This window comes from Gouania willdenowi, chromosome 16, assembly GCF_900634775.1.
Source record: "Gouania willdenowi chromosome 16, fGouWil2.1, whole genome shotgun sequence".
Taxonomy (NCBI): domain Eukaryota; kingdom Metazoa; phylum Chordata; class Actinopteri; order Blenniiformes; family Gobiesocidae; genus Gouania; species Gouania willdenowi.
In genome coordinates this window covers 10,655,078-10,669,714 of record NC_041059.1, presented here as the reverse complement: position 1 = coordinate 10,669,714, position 14,637 = coordinate 10,655,078, and positions in this window count along the sequence as shown.

Genomic DNA, 14,637 nt, shown 5'->3' with positions numbered 1-14,637 from the left:
TATTTATGTAGCAGGTAAACTGACACGGTGAAAGACATGGCGAAGGCAGGACAAGCTACACAGAAGTGTATTTTTGCCTCCCTTCTGCTGAGCCTCTGAGGACCCAGTGTTTGGATTTTATCTTTGCTGGTTGTTACCAAACAACTTTATCAAAAGTTTGTTACTTTGTATGTGTGTGTCTGGTATTCACTGAGAACTGCTTTCTAAACATGGGACTGTACATAGCTAGCTTAGCTCAAAGACTCCGGATGAAGCACGACAAGGAACCAACTCTTCATGACTCAAGCACAAACGTGGAAGATGTAAGTAATTGTGTGTTTCTTTTATTGCAAAAGCCTAATTAGCATGCTAAGCTGCTAGCTGTGTAAAATGGCTGTGTAGTGTGTAGCATTAGCATGGAAGCTAACACTGCTCAGGTAATGCTGCTAACGTGGTCAGGATTCTGGTTTTCCATCACTTAAGTTTGGTCAAAATGAGTTTGGTTTAAAAATTAATGATAAAAGTGAACATTTTATCTGTATACCAAGATTTTTTGTACAACTTCATTTAAATTTAAAACATTTTCATTCATAAATGCAGATGTTCAAAAACTAGTCAGACAGTCAACAGTTAAAAATACTGGAAAGTTATGTAAAGTTTGTACATTCTAAACCTGCTGCAAAGAGTTCCCAAATTATTTAAAAATGGTCTTTTGAATTTTTTTTTTTAATTTTCTGTTTACTCATTGATTGTCAATGTTGTATTGTGTTTTCAGCAGTTTTTTTTTTTTTTTTTTTTTTTTTCTATATTTTGTCATCATGGTTGTTTTGTTGAAATAATATAGATTTTTTTTTTTTTTTTAAAGGGCCAGAAAGGAGTTGCTTTATACCTTAGGTAGCAACTTTATTTTAGAAGACGAGTTTGTACTTCTCTGTGATGTTATAATGGAAATTGTGCCCTTTATTATTAATAATAGTAATAATAATATAACCTTATTTATTTATAGAGCACTCATGTTAAAAAGTGCTTTCCAAAGGCAACATCCATATATCACCTTCTGTATTTAATAATGATATTTCTAATGAGTTAAAGAGTAAATAATTTTGTATGCAAATTTCAGTAACTAAATAATTGTAAATTATATGTAATATACAAGATTATCAATGATCTCTGTGTAATCTTTCCACTGCATATTGGATGCTTATACAGGCTAGATTTGGCCAGTTAAACATGCTTGGTTAAGGGGATTTGTACATGTAATTTAAGCTCTAAGTAGCAATACTGTTCAAAAATGTGTGAATTACTTTATTAGACTGACAACTATAGTACGGTAGTACAATACTGTTTGAACATGAGATAAAAAAATTATTATAGGCCAACCGTAAACTGACAGCAGCCCAGAGAATGATTTAAACCTTGCTTTGTTGATGGTGTTTTTAAATGACATTTTGACTGGTCGGTGATGCCTGAAACTGCTTTGTTTCCATGGTAACATAATGGCTTATTGTTTTAATTGACATAGATTAGCACTGGGGCAGAAAAAAGGTGTAGTTTAGCCATGAAGCCATTTTTTATTATATAAAAAATGACAGTGCTAATTTGTCCTCTTTTCAATGTCATGCATCACACATGTCTCCAGGTCTTTTCTGATTGCGTAGTACGTTAACAGAATTTCGCCCTCAGCTTTTCATGCAAATCCTACATCTACGAGATGTGTTGGAAAAGCATCTGATTCACTCACTCTTCACTGTGTATTTCTGAGGGATGCATTATGAATACAGTATCACTAAACAACTTGAGTTTGGTCATTAAAGGTCAAACCATTAAAGAAATGAAAATTACATATGTTATAGCAATTCAACAGGAAGGGGAAAAAAAACTCTATAAATCATTATAAGGTCAGTGCACTGGCAGCGCAACACCGTACGCAGCTGCAACACACACACACACAACCGATCATAATGTTAAAAGCCTCAAGTGCGTTATTTGCAAGTTCAACTTTTACATAATAGTTGATATTTAGCTGCTTTACTGTACTGACATTTTATTTAATCGTTATACATGCAGTGCATTACACGTCACAGTGATTTAAGCGATAGGCTACAATAACTGCTATGGATCAGCATGTTCAACTGTTGTATACAGAAGTGAAGGATGTAGGCTTTTTATGAGGGTATTCTCAACATTAGGGTCAGGACCCCATTTGGGGTCACGAGACACTGGGAGGGGGTCGCCAGATTCCGTCAAGAAACCAAGAAAACATTTTTTTTTAACAATTGGAGCCCATTTTAACCTTTTTTTTTAAATTTTTTTTTTTTACCATTTTTCTGCAACTACACCAAACTTGCCAAATTTTATTCTATTATCACTTTTTCTTGCAATATTTTTGCTCCTTTTAATGCATTTTTGCTACATTAATCTCATTTCTGCCACTTCTCCATCAAATTTGCAAATGTTTTCCCGCTTTCAAGACATTTTCGGCACCTATAAACTCTTTCCACCACTTTTCCCTTCTATTATCGCATATGTTGACCCATTATAGTCACTTTTAACGTCTTCTCACCCTATTTCATGCTTATTTTAGCCAATGTAACCACATTTATGCCCATTATTTCCCAGTTTCCTACTAATTGTTCCAATATTGACACCTTGAACCCTTTTGACCACTTTTTCTGTCTGTTTTTGGCCATTCTAATTTGCAACTTTTAACCATTTTGATTTCTGATTAAAACTAGGATTTATATCTTTAAGGTGACTATATATGGTGCTAGAGCACAAATAAAGTTTCTGGATAACAGTGGATATTATTCAGATGAATAAATAAATGTGGTTACAGATTCATAGAACAATGGACCCCAAAAAACGATCCCCTTTATTCATCCTTATAGATGGCCCTGTCTCCACATGGCTCTTTTTTTAATGTTCATGTATGTGTTCAACCACCATCAGGTACAGTGGGGGTCCCCGCTCTCTAGCACCTTTGTTTTGGGGGTCACATGCTGAAAAGGTTGAGAACCACTGCTGTAGGGAATCAAAGCAGAAACTTAAAGCTATGATATTTTTTTTTTTAGTAGATGTAATCATAGTGTTAGCCTCACAGATCAATTCATCAAACTTTGTTTACTCCAAAAAGAAAGACAAAAGGTTGACATTTTCATGTGCAAGTTTGTTTAGGTCTTTACTGTGAAAGCTTTCTATTGACATTTTCGGAAAAGTTTTGCTCATTGCATTATGGGATTTTAACGTTGACCCATAGACAGATGCATAGAAGTGTTTTTACTTTATTCTTATCGTTATTTCTTGTGTTTCTTCACCTGACAAGGGGTGCAGTGTTTGCTTGACACCATTTTTTGTTCTGGTTCGTTCAATTTCAGCGAGATTTGGTTAATTCTGTGTAAACCCAAAAACTAGCATAAACCATTGATTTTGGGCAACTTTCAGTTCACGAAAACACCAGAAATGTGTTGGGAAGTCACATGAAATCACAGTAAGAATGAAGTAAAAGCATTTCTATGCATCCATCTATGGAACTCCATATCCCACAATGCAATGTGTGAAATTTTTACGAAAACGTCCATAAGATTGTTTACAGTGGAGGTCCTAACACACTTTTAAATGACAATTTCAACTTTTTTACTTTCTTTTTGGAGAATATGTTTGAATCATTGACCTAATAGGCAAACACTGATTTTACATAATAAAAGGTTACCATGCGTAGTAGCTTAATTGTTTTCAAAGGGTTATTTATAGTTTGATGGCTCACTTTTATATCATACTGCAGGTTCTTTTGTTACACTTTAGTAAAAAGCAAGTTGCTTCTTTTACAATAATCCACTGTGAAATAGAAAAGCGAGTTAAGAGGGCGTGCAGAGTTGTGATGTACTTCTTTGTGTTTGACTAAGTGGGGAAAATGCACTTAAACGTGCTCAGTCGGCCACAGCTGACTTTGTAACTTTTATTATCATATTGTTATTAATGCATGATTGACCTATTTAAGTAATGTTATACATTTATCACTCCCCAGGCTTTGTGATTATTAATTTATTGTTTCCCTCCATCCTCTTTTCCTTCTGCTGTTTCCATTTCTCCTTTGGCCCCCTCTACCTCATCAGCAGTCCTCTCCTCTAACCCCCCCTCCACAAACCCCTCCACCCTCTCCACCCCCCTGCGACACAGCCTCTGTCTCTCTTTGCTGAGGTGGCTGTACCTGCTGTGACTTTGACAAAGTAGTCTGTGGAGCTGTAGTGGTGTATTTCTCTCCGTGTGTGTGTGTGTGTGTGGACGCAGAGTGAATTTCTTTTTTTTTTTTTTTTACACGTGTGTATCTGAGCACACTGCAGCAACATCTTTGTGTCATACTCTACACCCCACTGCTTTGATTCCTTGTTCGATTGTTCACCTTGTTTCCGCCTTTGTAAAACACACCCCTCTCATTCAACTTCCACCCCACCACCCCATCACCCCACCGCCGCCACAGTCTGCCCCCTCCCTCTCCGTCCACTCCTTCGTGTTTGCTCCTTCCTCCCTCTCCCATTGATAGTGTAGCATGTGTGACTGGAATGCCGAGGAGCTAATCATTATTCCATGAGCAGAGTGCAGTGCTTGGGCAGAATGTCAATTCGTCAGCCCCCCTTCCTTCCTCTGTCTCCCTTTCCTGTTTCCTCCCATTTTCTATTTTTTAAACATACACTTCAAGCAACAGTTACTATGAAGTGTTAGTGTATAGGTTTACATTTGTGGAGGGTATTTGTGGGTGTGTGGGCTGGTGTGTCTGTATCACATAGTTGTTATGTAAAAGTCCTTCAAGTCATTTGTCAGATGCTACATGGTGTGGGATGAAAATGTATGTGTAATGCATTATTCTAGGGAGGGAGGAGAATGACAACAGCCTTAAAGAGGACACAAAGATGCCTAAATAAGCAGGTAGTTTGTAAAGGTCAAGGACTTTGGTTCATTTCTCCAAGCAGAAAGATAAATGTGGTCGAACTTAGTATCCACAGAAGCCTGGGCTTTTGCTACCTCATTGGCATTTTAATATTAATAACACTAATAATAATGATAAAAAGAATGAAGCTGATGTCTGGTTTGACAAAGCATTCCATTTTAACCTGACATGTTTCATTTCAATTTTCATTAATTTATTTAGCACACATTAAAAACATTTAAAGCTGACATCCAGAGTTTCTGAGAAACATCACAATGTCCCGCCCTCACCAGCTCCACTTGCTCCCACTGCCTCTGCCAATCTACCAGAAGCCACGCCTCTACTTTTCTCCGCACAAATGAGTATGTGTTTGAAGGTTGGATGTACAAAGAGGTGTACATACTCTGTAATCTGTAGTCTTATAAAGGGGTATATTTACAGATGCAAAGTAAAATAGCGTGTGTGATTTCGCTGGTTTTATGGGACATGTGCATGATAAATTAAATTGATTAATAAAGTTTGTACCATTGCGGCGTTTTAGGTAGAATCTGATAAAAGACAAATTTGCATAAATAAAACTATACTTATTGCAGGGGTGATGTGTGTGTCCGTGTCCCTTTAACTGTGAATGAATGTCCTAGTCATCGCTCCACCATGTGCGGAGTGAGAGAGTGTATGTGACCAGATCGATTATAAGCTGTATGCCGTTTTGATTGATTGTTAAAATAAATGTTATAGTCCATATTCACAGGTGGACAGTGGAGGTGGGGTGCACACACACATGCATGCTTCTGTGTCCTGAAACGGACAGAAGTGTCCGCTGTCAAAGCGAAAGTAAACGGGAGTGCATCGCTCCGCTGTAGAACATGCTCGGGCTGAGCATTGATTGGCTCTGGGCGTACACGTGACTCTAGTGGCTCTGCTTCACGCTCACGGTAGACAATTTTATGAAATTATTCATTAACTGTAGCATTGCAGTACAAACCAATCTGAGGTTGCACAGCTTTGAACCAAGCTCCAGCTATGTTGCAAGTATGAGCTCTGTATGTCCCTGAACACCAGAGATATTTGAGGCACAGACAGACAGACAGACTGGTCAGAGTTTTCCATCAGGTGAGTTATCTATCACAACCATAGACTGTAAAAAGAATGGACGGGACAAACTCCCGTGGAAGTGAAGCATTTTTTTTTAGAGCTCCCCCTGCTGACTGGCTGCAGTAAGGGTCATAAACCCCGCCTCCTCAATGATAACGGATGGGATGTGGCTCAAATTGTAAAGTTAAAATACTCGTCACATAATTTTTTTTCAAACCTTAACTCTGCTGTGATCAAATTGATCATTAGTTATTGTCCCCCTACATATTGTTTAAGTGCTCATATTTCTGTGAAGTTTGTTTAATTATGTTATTTGAGGTTGATTTGAGGTCATACAGTATATGACGATGATTGACAGCCAATGATTGGGCAGTACATTAAATGGGTGGAGCGTGTTACCACAGCTCCTCCCACCGGATCCTACTGCGCAGACTCTGGCTCCAAATTTGAAATTTTCAAGATGGCAGCACCCCTAAGCGCTGTATTTTGGCTTCAAGAACGTTGAGTGGGAACAGTGTTGCTGTTCCCACTCAACGTTCTTGAAGCCAAAATACAGTGCACGCCCACTGATCACAACAGGCAGGATTTACTGGCAAATTAACTAAATAGTAAAAGCTGTTTTTGATCTCATTATTTAAAGTGAAATAATTTGAATCAGAATAATTCTGCACATTACAGGCTTTGACTACAAGGCTCTATTTCTTTTAAATAATTGCTGCACAGATCCTCCATCAGATTTTTTCTTACTAGAGTAATAGCAAAAACAAAAAACAAAGTAGGAACCAGTTTAGCCTTTATAGAAAATAGCTGTTCTATTTAATAATATTTTCTGAGATGTCTCACTATGGGATGCACTCTCATCTGCAGCCCTCAGAAGCATGTTTCTCAATCTGCCAATCCTGATTGGCTGGTGAAACGTGTCTGTCCACCAGGGACACTCCCACCTTCTTTAAGAGGAGGCGGCGGTGGATGGGCACACCTCTTCTCACGCTTAAGCATATATTGCATCTTTCTACCAGCTCAACTGTCCACAGACGGATCTTTTTTTAGCCTCCATTGACGAACGCTGGTTTTGGACGCACTTGCTTTTTTGTGGACCACACCAGGTCAAAAAAAGGCAGCACTTACCTTGTCTCCGCTTGGTCGGCGCTGTCCCGGTTCGACGCCACACCACGGAATTCGAGCTCCCGGGCGGTGGCACACCAGCTGGCTGCTCAGACCCAACGCTGTCTTCGAAGTCCTTCGACGCTCCGGTGTACATTGGCCCACATTCCTGCTAGCACACCTGCTAGCCTCCACATGGTAGCATTGAGGCCTTGTACTGATCCTGGTGGCACCACATTGGCCTGCCATACCCTGGCTGGCAGAGATTTGGCAGTTGCTGTGCGCTCGTCCCTGCGCAGCGGGAGCTGTCGCAGGCGAGGGGCTTGATTTTCCATCCACACCCAGGGCACCTGGTGCTCTGGGCTTGACCCCTGAGTGGCTCAATCTGTCAATCGTGGGACTCTCACAAAGTGTGATTTTCACTATACAGAGTGCTTGAGCCTCCTCTGCTAGATCTCTTTATGATTGCAAGTGGGGGGTATTTGAGGTATGGTGTCTCCAAAAGAGTCATTCCGGCAGGACCTGATTCACAAGCGCAAAGCTTTTTCCACTGTGAAAGTGTATTTGGCTGCGATCGCCGCCTGTCATGTTGGCTTTGGGAAAAAACCAGCGAGCCAGAACCCACTGATCTGCCAGTTTATGAAGGGAGCGCGCAGGCTCATCCCCGTGTCCAGACCACTGGTAACACCGTGGGATCTGGCTGTGGTTCTGGAGGGACTTAAACGTTCTCCTTTCGAATCGCTGGAAGAGACGGGCCTGAAGTTTGCCTCTCTAAAGGCTGTTTCATTACTGGCTCTGGCATCAGCTAAGCGGGTTAGTGACATCCATGCGCTCTCGGTGTACCCGTCATGCGCTCGACTCTTTCCGGGTCATGTGGGGATGATTTCGAAGCCCAATCCGTCCTTTGTGCCAAACGTGGTGGCCTCATGTTCTCCCATTGACCTGTTGGCCTTTCTGCCTCACAAGGTGAGCAGCGGGGTGCTGTGTCTGGTTTGTGCGGGACGTACTTGCATGGACATGACAAGGAGCCTCAGGAGGAGCGATCAGCTGTTAGTCTCTTGGGCTAATCCCTGTAAGGGGAAGCCTGTTACTAAGCAACACCTGTCGCACTGGGTTGTGGAGGCTATTGCTTTGGCTTATACGAGTCAGGGTCTGCGGTCGCCTGAGGGTCTGCATGCACAATCAACTCGGAGTCTAGCCACATCCTGGGCTTTGTTCAGGGGAGTGTTTGTTCAGGACATTTGTGCGGCGGCGAGTTGGACCTTTGCATATTTCAGCTTTTGCATGCTGGACATCCCTCCATGAGACATCTCACTCATATTACTCATAGAACCAGGGTTATGTAAATAACCTAAAGATTTTGCAGCATCTTGCAAATGAAAACAAACTGTACCAGTGCACAATCTAGTCTGCATTGGCTGTGGCAAAGAGACAAAGTTCAGAAAGAAGCCTCTGACTGCAGCAGAAAGCCTCGCTCACATCACCACATCAGGACTCAAAGAGCACTCGCAAAGTTCCAAGTAATGAGAGGACACAGACACAGCAGTATGGTGTGCTGCAGCTAGTGATGACCGGGTTTCATTTTTGTCTGACATTGAATCTTTTGCCCTTGCTTTTGTCATCATTCCATGTTCAGTGAATTTTGTAATGGTGTGCAGAGGTAAATGAAGTGTCTGAGCCTGGTCAGCAGCACTGCACACTGAGCTACTGTGACCTTTGAATGTTTGATTTTTGAAAGCTTACTGAAACCTCTGACCACATGTATCCAACTAAGGCAGCCAAGTTCATTCTATTTTTATTATTTGTTTTTAAATAATAATAATAAAAAAACATCCCTGATGCCAAACTGCTCCAACAAATCTAAATCTAATAAATATGTAATCCTGCAGCCTGTAACCTTATAAAGTCAGGGCTGGAGCAGCAAGGCATCTAAATATTACCTGTAATATAGTGGATAGGGGATCAGAGTTCAGTACCCCCTAGTGTATATTGCTTTAAGAGATTATGTCTACCAACAATGTTGTTTCCTGTTTCCAAGGAAACCAAAAATAACAACAATAAAGATCAGCAGTACACTGTAAACAAAAAAAGGATTATTGTAAGCAGCGTGCACTTCAATAGATAGGGTCTGAACCATTTAAAGATTCCAAAAGAAATAAAGAGATTCAAAATAAACAGCGCAGGGTTTAACTGCACACACACACACACACACACACACACACACACACTGTGAGGCGTGATGTAGTGTGATGGAAAGGGAGAGACAGCACATGGAAACTCCTCCTGACTTTTTGAAAGCTGCAGCCGAGGGTCACAGCCAGTGGTAATGCTGGGTTTGCAGCCTCCAATACAGTCTGAGACACACACGCACACACACACACACACACACACACAGACATCCTCACTGAAATGAAAAGCTAATTTCAATTTGCAAAATGCACACATGGTCATAACTGCATGTGCACACACACACACACACACAAGAAAGACAGCTCCAGCCTTGAGGAAGCTCCTGTGTGACATGGTTGCAGTCTAATAAGCTCAAGCGTAAGTGAGTAATAGGTGTTTCAGCACTGTCCGCCCACTGGACAAAGACTTCTTGATATGCACATTATTTTATGAAATGCAAAGTGAATGGGTAAAAACATGATGATGCATTTGGAGGAAGGGGGGAGTATGTGGGTGGATGTTGAGACTAAAACTAGAGTTGACAGCTCAGCATTGTCACATACTATATTTGCTCTCTTGTTTGATTAGGGGACAGCTTAGTGGACCAACCTGAGCTGATGCCTCCACAATTCTTAATTTAGTGGCTATTTGTAAATATGTGAGACACAAATGGACTTTAGCATTTGTTTCACCCACATCCCACTTAGAATATTTGGTGTGACTTGAGCAATTGGAAGCAGTTTGTCAGTTACCTATCAATGGGTTTTGTTGTCACAATGGTAATTAGAATGTAAAGGACCACATTAGAGCTACACACCTTTTTTTTGCAAAATCATTTACAGCATAATTTACAAAAAACCCTGTTAGGCAAGACAATGTTGTCACTACCAATTACAGAAGCACCTCATGCACCGAGTGGCAAAATCAATGAGTCAACACATTGTGGTGACTTTAATAGCCTCTGAGGACATGAAACACTAAAAGAGTGCTTGGGCTATAAGGTTAAGGAAAAGATCTATAACGTAACGGCTACTTGGAGCTAGCACAGAGAAGCAAAGGCATCATAAGGCCAACGAAGCCAGCTCAATGGGGGGAGGGAACAGCATGCCATGGTAGAAGTGGGATCTGGGTGTTGAGCAGTGGCATCATATGGTGTGAACAGCTTCTCTGGAGACAGCAGAGGGTTCATGCTGTTGCTGAGCTGTGCCTTGAATGACTGAATGTTATGATTTGTGAGAAGGATGTCAGCTTCATTCAAGAAGGCATACATGAAGTGTCAGGTTGCTTTGGTGAAGGTGTGTGTGTGTATGTGTGTGTCACAGCCCTGTCCTATAAAAACGGTAAAATCAGTATACATCTTAGGGAAAGTTAAAAAATGTTTATGTGAGATTGAAAGCTTTCAAGGGGTGCAAACCGTAGCATCACCCTTGCACAGATTAGCCAAGGCAAAACAAGGCAAATGTATTTGTATAGCGCATTTCATACAGAAGGCAAATCAATGTGGTTTGCATGATCAAAAAGTGCAACAAAAAACATTCAACAGCCTAAAAACCAATAAACACATCAAAATCAACAGTAAAAACATGAAATTAACAACATGACCAAAAATCTCCCTCTCAGTCGTACGCAGTAGAGAAAAAGATTAGATTTTAAAATGTTCACATTGGATGCTGACTTCAACTCTGTTGGCAGTTTGTTCCACTTCATAACAACTAAAAGTAGCGTCACCATGTTTGCTTTGAACTCTGGGCTCCACTATCTGACCGAAAAACCCATACAAACCGAGGTGTTAGTGGGCTTTAAAGAGAACTGAACAAGCCAACAAATCCAGCGCTGTGTTCAAAATTGCATACTAACGTACTACTCATACTGTCTGACATCAGTGAGTTCAGATTAGATAGTATAGAAAGAGTGAGTATGTGAGAAATACCTGGATGTATAGTATATTGGGACATTTTTTAAGTATGCACAGTGCGCACACTAGTCATACTCAACTGTCCCATGATGCATTGCGAGCGGAATGTAAAATTGTTCTTGGACCGGCTTCAAGCAAAAGTCAAACATCCCCTTTTCAAAACAAAAGCATCTCTTTTTGTCTTTAATTAGTTTTTTAATGATTTTGTGAATAGGGCTTTTGTTTTGAAGTTAACCGGAAGTATTGTCAGTTGCACAATGGCGGGTCTTCGAAATGTCTGCATGAAATGTTTCTGCGAGTTTTATGGATCAAAGGATGTCATGTTGATATTCTACTTTTTCTCAATTAAAAGGTTTTCAGAATTTTCAAAGGTGGCGAATCAACAGAGATCTTTAGCCTTAGTGTGTTTCAGGTTTTTGTCGTAGGTTCAAATTGCATTTTGGGGAAACTTGGAAGTATACTTCATTGGAAACAGTTATCATCCTAATACTCATAACCATACTTGTATAGTAACCTCATAACCATACTGTTTTTAGTAGACAGTATAAGCTCATTGAGTTTGTAGTGGATAGTACGGAATAGGGCATTTCGAACACAGTGAACAAGAGCAGAGAACAGCTGATAAGGGCAAAATTTTGATTTGACCCGGTTTGCATTCACATATCACTTTTGTAATAGTTTCAAACTGACGGAAGAAAAAGCATCTTAGTTACAAAAGCTGCTGGTTTTTGACTTTATGTGATTTGACTTCATTCAAATTGAGATTGATTTTCAGGACCAAAAATGAGAAGAGTGAACAGTGACTCTATCTGCCTGCTGAACATGTTAAAACCTGGTTTTTCCAGGTTCGTTTCTACACACATCCACACACCACAGCCCCTCCTCACTGCTTTGCATCCAAATATAAGCCATTTTTTAAGTTTCATTAGTTTTTTTTACTTTAGTGGTGCTGCTGTATGTCAGTCAGCTGTATGTCAGAGATGTGAAACGTGTTCATGTGCAATCGCTCCGAGAAGTTTTCCTCGAGACTCTCCGCTTCTTTGATCCGTGTCAGAATTTGGTTAAGTGTTCACACCGGGCCAAATGAAGCATAGTTTACAGGGAAATGAATCTTGGCGTTGTTTACATCAGTCAGGGTTTGCTGGTGTGAACTTTAAAGGACATTTCTGCGTTTGCCCTCATCCTCGCATCTTTGAAATCCCCAAATCACACGCCCCATTAATTCATGAGCTGCTGTAGGCTGACTGACAACACCGCAGTTTGGAATGTAGTTGGACTTGTAAGCAGAAGGGCAACAGAACAATATTCTGTGTTTATGTATTTTGTAGACATGGTAGACATGGTAGACATGGTAGACATTGTAGACATTGCAGACATTGCACATTTAAAGCTTTTAAGGAAAGTGTATTAAAGGAAACCACACTTAGTTAACAACCTAACCGCTAGAACGGAAATGGGCTCGTCTGTAAACGGTCGCATTTACAGACCTTGGAGTCGATGTTAGCTTACCAATTAACGGGAAGAGATTTGTCACCTTTACAATAAGTGTTGACTAGGCCACTGGGAGTGAGGGCCAAGGCCAAGGCAGGCTGACTTGATAATAATGTATCATGTTTTTCTGCAGTCAGTGCTTTCTCCTCTCTCCTCTTTGATGATGGTAGATCCTGATCTGTGGTTCACGGCTCAACTAGTCTGGGACACTCTGATGTTCTATCTCTCTTTCCTGTTCTGTTGGTACTTCTGTCCACTAGCCCCAACCAGTCGAGGCAGATGGCTGCCACCTCTGAACCTGGTTCTGCTGGAGATTTCTTCCTGTTAAAAGGAAGTTTTTTCTTCCCACTGTCACTAAATGCATGTTGTTGTGGATCTTGTTGGGTTTTTTTCTTTCTTATTATGAAATTTATATTTTGATAAGCGCATTGAGATGACTTTGTTGTAATTTGCGCTATACAAAATAAAGTTGAATTGAATTCAACTTGTCTTGTTGGTCTCAATGACATTCACAGCTAGGTGAACCCTTCTCTGTGTTGTCCAATACGTGGGCGCGTTGCACCCGTGGGGGATGCCACACCCACTTTCATAAAAACTAAAATTCACAAAGGGAGTCACTGTTGAAAACCTATTGGTCAAGTTAGATTGATTGAATGGTGATCAATCCAATCACAGCCCGCCATTTGACGAAGCTGCTGTTCCGAGAATTTTAAGAAAGAAATAATAGCGATGAGTAAAGTGACAAAAAGTGAACAGCTGGCAAAACATGGTCCAAATGTGGCAAGAAAAGAGTGAAAAGTGACTAAAATGGGCCAAAATCTGTCAACAGTGACGAAAAAATTGTACAAAAAAGGAAAAAAAGTGTTATATGTTGGCAAAAGGTAGCTTATTTGGATGAAAAGTGGCAAAAAATGGCCCTACCCTTAGAACACCTTCACTTTTAAAATGGCTGCTCCACCCCTGCCAACAAGTATCAGTAAACTGCAGGACTAAACAAGTAACTGACAAAAATCTAGAAAACAAACCTGTATTAATCAGAAAAACTAGATTATTTTTGTCGGCTGTGCTCGAAGCAAATAAGGATGTTGTTTTATTCGCTCAAATGTTGTCAAGTCTTGAGGCATGTGATTAAATGCGGAAATATGAAGACAATTACCACACACTTCATGTGTACTCATTCTTTAAATACTGTCGATCTTAAAACAGCGTGGTTCCTTCTGTTCAGTGGATGCATTTATTTCTAAACAGCATTTCAATCCATTAGTGCGTTGGACCGGAAGAAGCAGGGCCTCGTTGTTTAATTTTCTCATTTGGTTTGTTCCTCAGGGTCAGCTACATTAACAGAAGAACACATCACTGTTTCCTGTCCATTTATAGTTTTTGAACATTACAAGGCCGTACTTTCATTCTTATGAGAGACTGCAGGGAGTGCAGCCCTTCACTCTTTTTTCTGTTTCTGCCTGATATAAAGTCTGTTGTTTGATGTACAGACAGTCATTGTTGAAGCTGATATCCAGAGTTTCTGAGAAATCTATGTTTATGTATGATTCTTTTGAAAAGCGAAAAAATACCTAACTAGTCTTTTACTATGGTCCACTGCCGATGGTCAATCATATACATTAATGTATATAAGTCCCTCCTTCTCCTATAGACCCCTATACAAATAGAAACAAGCGCCAATAGGCCTTCGACTTCCTGTTTTTGAGACTATCAATCAAAGTGAATGCGGAACTGTGCACGGAAACAAGGTCGTGCCTCACAACAGCAAACAGGATCATGTGATTTTGGCTCTTACCTGACCCATAGACCTATATTAATGAGACCCGATGCAACCTTGTTATGTTCCGCGATACGCATGCAGAAAAGTAGAGGCGTGGCTTCTGGTAGATTGCAGAGGCAATGGGAGGACGTGGAGCTGTTGAGGGCGGGACATTGATTGTGTTTGGATCATCACAGGAAC